Source organism: Pistacia vera, unplaced genomic scaffold, assembly GCF_008641045.1.
Source record: "Pistacia vera cultivar Batoury unplaced genomic scaffold, PisVer_v2 Contig526, whole genome shotgun sequence".
In the NCBI taxonomy this organism is placed as follows: Eukaryota; Viridiplantae; Streptophyta; class Magnoliopsida; order Sapindales; family Anacardiaceae; genus Pistacia; species Pistacia vera.
Window position 1 is genome coordinate 987,504 of NW_022196364.1, and position 6,913 is coordinate 994,416.

The 6,913-nt window shown below is 36.9% G+C and overlaps 1 pseudogene; it reads right to left on the reverse strand.

The window, feature by feature from the left end:
* Nucleotides 1-3,440: 3,440 nt before the first annotated feature.
* Nucleotides 3,441-5,583, reverse strand: LOC116107051 (annotated as a pseudogene).
* Between the last annotated feature and the right edge of the window lie 1,330 nt (nucleotides 5,584-6,913).

Here is a 6,913-nt window from a genome sequence, read left to right on the forward strand (position 1 = left end):
CGCCCATCCAAAAGTAATGGACGGCCGTCCCCGTCCCTAACTTTTATAAAAATATTTTATTATATTTTACTTATGAACGGGCGTCCTTTAAATGGGGACCCCTGTCCGTCGTATATGGACCCCGTCCATATAATATGGACGGAAGTCCATGTGAGTGAACAGCCGTCCATATTTGATGGACGACCATTCACTAGAAAAATAATTATAAAAAAATTAGGCATGGTGTGAGTCAGGGGTACACGTAGGCCGGTACATATTTTCGATGCAAAATTTTCGGTGCCCGTAGCTTTATTGTTGGAAATAATATATGTGGGCACTACAAAATTAATAGACTAATGTTTAATGGCATGATTAAAAAAAAAAAAAAAAAAACGCAATTACATTTTCCTATCTTATGTTTCGTGAAAGGACGATTCCACCCTTAATTTCGTAATCTAATATGTGCCACCCGTCACTACTCACCGTCCATCAAAATTATAATTTGACCAGGTTTGACTGTTTAAAATTCCAAAATTATCCTTATTATTCATTATTTTTAAAATAGATTTTAAAATAAATTTAAAATTTAATGAAAAAACCTAAATAAAATAATTCATAAAAAGGAAAAGAAAAACTCCCTCAACAGTCCGATACCTAAACAAAATATATTAAAAAAAAAAAAATATGCCCGTAATAGGAGTTGCTCTCTTGTGCACTCAAGCGTCACTCATGTTACGGCCAACAATGTCACGCGTTGTTAACATGCTTGCTAGGGACATTGAAGTGGAAACTGTTACTTCAAAGCCAAATTGTTTGACTGATTGGAATTATAAGGACATAACAAATAGCCTTTTGAACAAAGATATTGTTACATCCCCATCGACAATAAGTTATAGTAGAAAGAAGAGCCAATGTGATAGTGCAACTGATCTTAGCCTCGGAGTTGATCCATTGCTCTCTCCAGAAAATGCCACTTGGTTCAGTGACATAATTACAGAGGGGAGGTGAGAAATTTCTTTACTCGCTAAAACTGAGTGAACAACACTGCTCCTTGTATACCAATACTATTAATGACACAACGAATTTGAAGACCATTGGATTAGATGTATATAGAGAAAACCTCTCTATAGTTCTTCTGCAACTAGCTTAATTGGGATCCCTTTTGAAATTTCTAGATATGGGAAGTTTCAACAGTATGTATAATTTTGGGAGTTTGCCGCTATACAGGGGAAAGATTACAACAATCGATAGAATTTTTGTAATATTGTGTAGTTTAGGACATGATTTTTGTTGCATGGAATGTCATCATATTCGTAACTTCGTTGTGAATTTAACCATCAATGTTACAAATATGGATTCATAGTATATGCAGCTTGTAAGGTACTAAGGTTTGGACATAGTTTTATGAAAGTTTCAATCCCTATATAACTCAAGCATATAATTCCTGATTTGGGTTCTCTAATCTGCTTTTCTTAGATTTTAATTGTTTACATTCAAAAATAAGTTAATGTTCATATAGCCTTGAGAGATCATTTAAATCAGTCGGCAATTGATATTCATTGTCTCTCAAGAAGTATTGAAAATTTCACTTATTGGTAGTGATATATGTTTGTGTTTAGTGTATTTCTTTTTAATTTAGACTTGTTAAAATTTCGAATTATATTTTAATTTCTCTACACATTCCTTTATGTTGTTAAAATCTTTTTAAAACTTTTAACTTTTGTATCTAACATAGTTTTTATTAAAATTGTAAAGAGTTAACAATTTTTTCCAACCCAAATAATGGTTTAATGACACTTTTTCACTAATAGATTTTTAAAATACCACTTTACTAACCAAATTTATATTTCGACGACGAACAAAGAGCAAACTCGGTCTAAGCTGTTGAGACTTTTGAAGAGAAGAGACCGATAAATCTTTTGGTGCTGGAAGATTGGATTTAATTTGGTGATTGGAATTAATCAGAATTTGACTTGGAATGGGCGGTTGTGTAAATCCTAATGCTCAATTGCCGATGATTGGCGATAGTAGCGGATCCAGGAATTTCTTTTAAGGTGGGCCAAAATAAAAATTAATTATACATTACTATTTTTTTCCATTAATATTTTTGTTAAGGTGGGCCAAAATATATAAATTATACATATTAATATTTAAAAAAAAATTTGAGGGTAAAAAGTCGTTGGATCTGCCTCTGATTGGCCGGGTCGGCGGGAGTAGGGTTTGAGAGATTTTGGTAAGTGATGATCGGAAAAGAGATTGGTGATGGTGTGGGGTCGCAACGATGCCGAAATCGGAAATATAATATAAATTTGGTTAGTAAAATGGTATTTTAAAAGTCTATGGATAAAAAAGTGTCATTAAGCCATTACTTGAGAGTGTGAAAAAGTCATTTACTCTAATTGGAAATACAACAAAGCTACGGACACTGAAAATTTTGCACCGAAAATGTGTACTGGCCTATGTGTACCCCTGACTCACACCACGCCTGATTTTTTTATAATTATTTTTCTAGTGAACAGCCGTCCATCAAATATGGATGTCCGTTCACTCAAATGGACTCCCATCCATATTATATGAACGAGGGTCCATATGCAACGGACGGGCGTCCCCATTTAAAGGACGCCTATCCATAAGTAAAATAAAATAAAATATTTTTATAAAAATTACGGACGGCCGTCCATTACTTTTGGACGGGTGCCCACAAATAAGGGATGCCCGTCCATTAAGTTTGGACAAGCGTCCGTAAGGAATGGACGCCCGTCCAAACTTAATTTAGTTTAAAACATAAAATAAAAAATTTGGACGCCCGTCCATAAATTGTGGACGGGGAGTCCCTTTGGTTACGGACGCCCGTCCCTTATTGTGGTTTTAAAAAAACAAAATAAAAGAACTTGGAAGTGTGGACGGGCGTCAGTAACTAATGGACGCCCGTCCATTATGTATGGACAGCAGTCCACACTTAAGGGACGACCGTCCCTTATGTAAACAACAAATTAAGGGACGGCAGTCCACACTTAAGGGACGATCGTCCCTTATGTAATAACTGCTCAACTTCTCCACTTTCGCTTCTCTTCTTCTTCTTCTTCTTCTTCTCTGATCATCTAATAACTGCCCACGACTTGGTCCATCAAACTTGCACAAAATGTGCACAAAATGACCCTAACCTCAACTACAGCTTCTGTATAACTTCTCTTGAAGTAGTTCCAAGTAGCCACTGTGCAAATCTTCACCAACTGGGTATGATCTCAATCAACTTAACTCGACGCAACGTCACAAACACAAGGTCATATATTAATGAACTCTTGAAGAACAAAAAGTTGGATCCATTCATGAGCTCATGCTTGACTGATTGTTATGAACTTTACTTAAACGCTATTTCAACTCTCCAACAGGCCATCAAAGACTACAAATCTAAGCACTATGAGGATGCTAATTTTGAAATAAGTTCAGTCACGGATGCTTCAACCACTTGTGAAGATGGGTTTAAGGAACAAGAAGGCGTGGCTTCTTATAATAGAAAGCGTTATGGCAGACAACTGAAAGCTATTGTTATTTCTATTATAAGAAGCCACCCCTCTTGTTCCTTAAACCCATCTTCACAAGTGGTTGAAGCATCCATGACTGAACTTATTTCAAAATTAGCAGCCTTATAGTGCTTAGATTTGTAGTCTTTGATGGCCTGTTGGAGAGTTGAAATATCGTCTGAGTAAAGTTCATAACAATCAGTCAAGCATGAGCTCATGAATGGATCCAACTTTTTGTTCTCCAAGAGGTCATTAATACATGACCTTGTGTTTGTGACGTTGCGTCGAGTTAAGTTGATTGAGATCATACCCAGTTGGTGAAGATTTGCACAGTGGCTACTTGGAACTGCTTCAAGAGAAGTTACACAGAAGCTATAGTTGAGGTTAGGGTCATTTTGTGCACATTTTTTGCAAGTTTGATGGACCAAGTCGTGGGCAGTTATTAGATGATCAGAGAAGAAGAAGAAGAAGAAGAAGAGAAGCGAAAGTGGAGAAGTTAAGCAGTTATTACATAAGGGACGGTGGTCCTTTAAGTGTGGACTGTCGTCCCTTAATTTGTTGTTTACATAAGGGACGGTCGTCCCTTAAGTGTGGACTGTCGTCCATACATAATGGACGGGCGTCCATTAGTTACTGACGCCCGTCCACACTTCTAAGTTCTTTTATTTTGTTTTTTTAAAACCACAATAAGGGACAGACGTCCATTTGGTTACGGACGCCCGTCCAAACTTAAGGGACACCCTTCCACAATTTATGAACGGGCATCCAAATTTTTTATTTTATTTTTTAAACCAAATTAAGTTTGGACGGGCGTCCGTTTGTGGCGCCCATTCAAAAGTAATGGACGGCCGTCCCTAACTTTTATAAAAATATTTTATTGTACTTTACTTATGGACGGGCGTCCTTTAAATAGGGATGTCCGTCCGTCGTATATGGATCCCCGTCCATATAATATGGACGGGAGTCCATGTGAGTGAACGTCTGTCCATATTTGATGGACGACCGTTCACTAGAAAAATAATTATAAAAAAATCAGGCATGGTGTGAGTCAGGGTTACACGTAGGCCGGTACATATTTTCGATGCAAAATTTTCGGTGTCCGTAGCTTTATTGTTGGAAATAATATATGTGGGCACTACAAAATTAATAGACTAATGTTTAATGGCATGATTTAAAAAAAAAAAAAAAAAAAAAAAAAGAGACCCAATTACATTTTCCTATCTAATGTTTCGTGAAAGGACGATTCCACCCTTAGTTTCGTAATCTAATATGTGCCACCCGTCACTACTCACCGCCCATCAAAATTATAATTTGACCAGGTCTGACTGTTTAAAATTCCAAAATTATCCTTATTATTCATTATTTTTAAAATAGATTTTAAAATAAATTTAAAATTTAATGAAAAAACCTAAATAAAATAATTCATAAAAAGGAAAAGAAAAACTCCCTCAACAGTCCGATGCCTAAACAAAATATATTAAAAAAAAAATAAAATTCCAACACTACCCAATCGGATCAAAACTCTTCAGGGGCATTTGGTTCAGGAATGTTAGATTATTGGGAATATTGATTACTAGAAAGATAGATTACCTTGAAGATTACTGAGAATCTTTAAGAAAATATGTTTGGTAGTTGGTGGGTATGTTATATTAATATGTTTGGTTATGGGAATAAATTGGTGGTATGTATTTAAATTACTAAATTGACCCTCTTTTAAATTTATTTAATATAATTTATTTTTATTATAATTGATTAATTTTTTAACCCCCAATATTCAGATTTAGCTAAAACACCCCCGCTTATAAAAAAACTTTAATTCATAACGAAATCACCCCCACCTCCTGCCATCGCCTGCCCACACCGCGAACAACCGCCGGAAAAATCGCCGGAGCCCCTAAAAAGAAGGAAATTGTGGGAGGCTCCAGGAGGCTTCGATATGGCCGTTTTTGGCCATATGATGGCCGAAAACGGCCATATCAGGCCAGATCCCTGGCCATTATCGGCCAGTGTCTGGACCGACCGCGTTAACGGCCAGATCTGGTCCAGAACTGGCCGCTATGCTGGCCGGAAATCTGGCCATTTCCGCCAGATCTGGCCTGATATGGCCGTTTTCGGCCATCAATATGGCCAAAAACAGCCATATCGAAGCCTCCCGAGCCTCCACAGAATTCTAGGTTTTTAGGGACTCCGGCAATTTTTCGAGGTGGTCCGTGTGGTTGACCCGCTGTCGGCAGTGGTGGCTGGGTGGCTGTGGTGGTGGTGGCTTGGTGGCAGTGTGGTCTGTAATTATTTAAATATAAGGGCATTATTGTCCAAAATTTTAATTAAACAGGGTAAAATTGAAATAGAATATTAATGTAAATTTGTTTTAAAGTAGGGGTATTATTGTCCAAAATTTTATTAATAAAGGATAAAATTGTAACAAAAAAAAGATACCCTGGTAACTCAGAAAACCTAAGAAAATGGGGTAATTATACCTCTATACCAATAGTAACCACTATTGGTATTTGAAGATACTGGTATCTTTAATTACTGACAACCAACGTGGTAATCAAGTAATATAAGATGACATTACCCAGTAATGCCACTTAACCCCGAACCAAACTGTCCCTTCAACAATTTCTTCCGCAACAAAATACACAGAGTCTCATACTCATTCTTCTACCGTAATCAAAACCACGAATAATCTCAAATCGATAGCCAAAATACAAAACATAACATAGAGAGTATTACAAGGTGGGAGGTGGTAGTGGCAGTGTCAGAACCGCGCGACGGCCAGAAGAAGAGGCGACGACGGGATGAACAGAGGAGTGACAGCGACAACCAGAAAGAAGGTAGTGTGGCCAAAGCCGGGAGCCAGAACAGCCTAGCCGTCATTTGACCTAGGCGGATGCGGTTGGGCTGTGTGGCTGCCGAGCCGCGGCCGGACTTCGTTTTTTAATTTTTATTTGTTTTATGATTTTAATTGATTTAATTTCGAAGAAAAACTATAAGTGAGAGGAAATGAGATGAATATGCTTCTTCTCAAGTTTAACGGCCAAATGTGAAAATGAGTAACAACTTCGTTAGTGTTCGAAACTAAGGTAGAAAAAAAGTTCTTTCATGAAACAAAGGGTGAGCTATGTAATTTGGCCATTAAATTATAATAGAGCATACAAATTCATATATAAACTTTCTTATACAATATAATTTTGATGTCAATACTTCTTGTTATGTTATTGTCAATTTTGAATCTTTGAATAAGATGAGTTACAATAACTGTGCTTAAATGCTTTCTGATAGACATACTGTATTTTCCTACTCAATTTCACACCAACTGTTGGTATTGGACGAAATAAGAACCAGACTGGTTGATTGTTGGTTTTTCTGTAGCTCTTGCAAGTTGGGTTTGGTCCTGATATTTTTAGTTC